The sequence below is a fragment of the Geospiza fortis genome, unplaced genomic scaffold (genome assembly GCF_000277835.1).
Source record: "Geospiza fortis unplaced genomic scaffold, GeoFor_1.0 scaffold489, whole genome shotgun sequence".
NCBI classification, from domain to species: domain Eukaryota; kingdom Metazoa; phylum Chordata; class Aves; order Passeriformes; family Thraupidae; genus Geospiza; species Geospiza fortis.
This window is the reverse complement of record NW_005054710.1, coordinates 83,487-88,006: the sequence shown is the minus strand read 5'-3', so window position 1 is coordinate 88,006 and position 4,520 is coordinate 83,487. Positions and strand designations below refer to the sequence as shown.

The 4,520-nt window shown below is 49.2% G+C and overlaps 1 long non-coding RNA gene across 1 annotated transcript; it reads right to left on the bottom strand.

Moving 5' to 3' along the window:
- LOC115949036 lies at positions 1 to 2,314 on the bottom strand. Its single transcript, XR_004082715.1, has 3 exons — positions 2,130 to 2,314; positions 1,575 to 1,717; positions 1 to 97 (listed from the first exon to the last, which is right to left on the bottom strand). It is a non-coding gene; the product is annotated as an uncharacterized LOC115949036 (long non-coding RNA).
- Positions 2,315 to 4,520: the final 2,206 nt, after the last annotated feature.

Sequence of the window (4,520 nt, the reverse complement as noted above, 5' to 3'; positions counted from 1 at the left end):
GGGAAGGGGACGCCGGGGGACAGTGCCACGGGGTCCTGGTAGAGCGGAGGGAGGTGCTGGTGCAGGTGGCAGGACATCATGGGGACACGTGGCAGGACTGCAAGGACACGGACGGGGTTGGAGTCAGGTGAGGTTTGAGGTCCCAGCCCAAGCCAACCCTTTTGGTGGCACCTGAGGGAGCCTCTGGTCCCCAAACCTCGGGGATGTGTCCCAGCTGTGTCATGGCCCCAGCTGCTTGAGGTCTCGGGGACATCTTGGGGACACTTGAAGGACACGATGGGGTTGGAATGAGGTGAATTTTAGGGTCCCTCCCCACCCATTTGGTGACACCCATGGACACCTGGACAGGTGAGGTCCCCACACCTTGGGGACACGTCCCAGCTGTGCCACTGTCCCAGCAGCACCTGAGGGACCCAGCCCCTCGTTTTTAACTCTGAACCACGTCCTGAAGCCAGGCTGGGGACATTTGGGGACATTCAGCACTGAATGTCATGCAAAAAAACCCCAATTAATTGAATTAATTAATTAATTAATTAACTAAAACTTCCCTCGCTTCCAAACTCCCCCTTTTCAGGAGCAAATCTGGGATTCAGGCACTCTGCAGTGAACCCCAAAAATCCTCTCCCACTCCAGCACAGAAATTCCGGCCAATCCGTTTTAAAAACCTCTCCCAAATTGCATTTTTCACATGGGAAAATCAGGAATAAATCTTAATTTCGTAATCCCAGAACCCCGGAGTGCTTTGGGTTGGAAAAGACAACAAATATCAACTCAAGCCCTGCCATGGGACACCTTCCATTATCTCAGGTCACTCCAACCTGGCCTGGGACACTTCCAGGGATGGGCAATCCATGGAACATCCTATTCCAGGCTCTCCTCGCTCTCACAGGGAACAATTCCTCCCCAAACCCAACCTAAATTCCTTCACTTTCACTTTTACCCCATTCCCCCTTTTCCTGTTGCTCCAGCTCCTGATGGGAAGTCCCTCCCATCACCTTTTCTTGCAGGGAATATTCTCCACGGAATCCGCCAATCCCACCCCAAAATGAGCTGGTATTTTTCCTAAAACCACCTCAGATCTTCCCCTGGAAAACACCAATCTCACCCCAAAACAAGAGGGTATTTTCTTCAAAGCCACCCCAAATCCCTGCTTGGAATCCACCAATCCCATCCCAAAACGAGCTGGTATTTTTCCTAAAACCACCCCAGATCTCTCCCTGAAAAACACCAATCCCACCCTGAACTGAGGTTTTATTTTTCCTAAAACCACCCCACATCTCTGCTTGGAATCCACCAATCCCACCTCAAATTGAAGTGTTATTTTTCCTAAAACAAACCCAGATTTCTCCCTGGAATCTGCCAATCCCACCCCAAACCCAGCCGGTATTTCCCCAAACCCACCCCAGATTTCCCCAAACCCAATCCCCAATCCCAAACCCCGCCCCAACCTGACCTTGGACCCCTCTTGTGATGGGGAATCCTCTCCGAGCCAGCCCACCCGGCCCATCCCCGCTCTGGGAATCGGGAAAATTCCCCCCCTGGAATTTCTCCAGAGGTTCGGGAACGGGACTCACCCAACTCCCGGGGGCGGGAAGAGCTTCCAGAGGCGACCGGAGCGTCCCGGCTCCGCTGGAGCTTTTATGGGGCCGCCGGAGGAGCCGCCGGCTCCCGCCAGCCCCGTGGCTCTCCCGGAGTGACTCGGAGCCGCCGACTCATCCTGGACAATGAGTGGTTCCATGTCAGCTTCCCAGAGTAATTACCTCGGGATAATTAATCCTCCCGTGGCATTCGGAGCGGGCGGCCCCAGCCCCGGGGCTGTTTGTGGGGATGGGAGCGCTGGATGTGTACGGATGGGTGTTCCAGGGGGGTTTTCCCATCCCTGGGGGGCTCACAGGGGTGGGATGGTCCCAATTATTGGATTTGGGACAGGTTTTCCATGGGTTTCTCCAGCCCTGGGGTTTCATCTCATCCACCCCGCAACGCCCGGATTTTGGGGTTGTTTGGCCAAAGTTTGGGTGTGGGTTTCGATCCACTGAGGGAAAACAAGAAAACAAATCCCTCCTTGTGGTGGGTGCAGCTCATTATCCATAGAAACCATAATTTTTTTAATTAAAAACTCCGGTTCTCACCGCGCCCTGTGGTCCTGGCTCGGTGCTGGTGTCGCCAGGGCTGGGCATGGCTTTGTGTCCTGGTCCCTCTCAGCTCTCCTCGGGATCACCAGGGAGAAATTGTCCCTCAGCTCCGAGCAGGAAGGGCCTGGATTCATTCCTGGATTCGTTCCTGGTGGAGAATTCCATCATTAAAGGAGGATTTTGCCCCCTCTGCTTCCTCCCCCATGTGGGGCACAATTACCCAAGAGCTCCCAAACTTCCTGATTCATTTTCCTGTCCAAAATATTCGGGGCCCTTTCTCCTGACCACAAAAACCGCCTGGGTGCGGCTGTTTCTCCGAGTTCACAAGAAACCACAATTTTTAATAAAAAAAAATTAAAATATTCAGGCCCTGACCCCTCCCTGTGGGTTTGGGCTCTGTGTTGGTGTCACCAGGGCTGGGCTTTATTGTGTCCTGGTCCCTCTGAGCTCTGCTGGAGCCAGCAGGACCAAATTGGGCTTTTTGGGGTTTTTTTTGTGTCATTATGAACCCATAAAAGCGCTGAGCAGATTTTTAATGGCTTAAAAAATCCATCTTCTGTTTTTTGGGGTATTTTGTGTCACTGTGAAACCATAAAAGCACTGAGCAGATCTTTAATCACTTAAAGAATATTCTTCTGGTTTTGGGGGGTTTTTGTATCACAATGAACCCCTAAAAGTGCTGAGCAGATCTTTAATGACTTTAAAAATTCATCTTCTGGTTTTGGGGGTTTTTTGTATCACTATGAACCCATGAAGGTGCTGAGCAGATCTTTAATGACTTTAAAAATCCATATTCTGTTTTTTTGGGGGTTTTTTGTGTCACTATGAACCCCTAAAAGCGCTGAGCAGATTTTTAATGACTTTTAAAATCTATCTCTGTTTTTTGGGGTTTTTTTGTGTCACTATGAACCCATGAAGGTGCTGAGCAGATTTTTAATGACTTTAAAAATCCATATTCTGTTTTTTGGGATTTTTTGTGTCACTATGAACCCCTAAAAGTGCTGAGCAGATCTTTAGCGACCTAAAAAAAAGGGAATTCCTGGTTTTAGGAGTTTTTTAACCTCTGGGAGACGAGGAGATGAATTCTTGGGGAAGTCACGCGGTGCTGGAGGAAGTTCATCAGCTCCCGGAGCTTTTTGTCACCTCTGGCTCCGGGTGTCCCCACGCGGGTCCCGGGGCTGTCACCTGTCCCCAGAGCAGCGGGAATGTGGCCCTGGTGACTCTCAGGTGACCGGGACAGGTGAGGCACAGCCCTTGCACAACCAGCCGGGCTGCCACCCAAAAATAAACTTCCTCCAAAAATCACGTGCGACTTTCTCGCTGGTTCAACTCCTTATCTCACACAGACCGAAAATAATCCTCATAAAACCAGGGGATGGAGTTTTTAAAGTCATTAAAAATCTGCTCAGCACTTTCAGAGGTTTGTTGTGATGCAAAATAACCCCAAAAAGCCAGAAGATTAATTTTTTAAATCATTAAAAATCTGCTCAGTGCTTTTAGGGTTTCATTGTGACACAAAATAACCCCAAAAACCAAAAGATGGATTTTTTTAAAGTCATTAAAATCTGCTCAGTGCTTTTAGGGTTTCATTGTGATACAAAAACCCACCAAAACCAGAAGATGGATTTCTTAAGTCACTAAAAATCTGCTCAGTGATTTTATGGGTTCAAAGAGACACCAAAAAACCCCCAAAAAATAAAAGATGGCTTTTTAAAGTAATTAAAAATCTTCTCAGCTCTTTTATGGGTTCATAATGACACAAAAAAAAAAACCAAAAAGCCCAATTTGGTCCTGCTGGCTCCAGCAGAACTCAGAGGGACCAGGACACAATAAAGCCCAGCCCTGGTGACACCAACACAGAGCCCAAACCCACAGGGAGGGGTCAGGGCCTGAATATTTTAATTTTTTTTTATTAAAAATTGTGGTTTCTTGTGAACTCAGAGAAACAGCCGCACCCAGGCGGTTTTTGTGGTCAGGAGAAAGGGCCCCGAATATTTCGGACAGGAAAATGAATCAGGAAGTTTGGGAGCTCTTGGGTAATTGTGCCCCACATGGGGGAGGAAGCAGAGAGGATGGAACCTTCCCTTTTTCCGGGAATTCTCCATCAGGAGCGAATCCAGATTTTCCTGGTCAGCTCTGAGCGTCCGGCTCCACCTGGACCATGGGGACGTGGCTTTGTTGTGGCTTCTGTCCTGCAGGAATCCTTTCTTTGATCTGAAGCCACAACTCCTCCGTGGTTTTCAGCTCCCGTTTTTGGAGGCTGGGACCTCGCCTGGACCAAAACGAGCAGTTCACATCCATATAAATATAAACCATAAACAGATCCCATCGATATAAATTCATATCGATTTATCCAGGTCTGGACGGCGGCAGGTGGGACACCAGCAG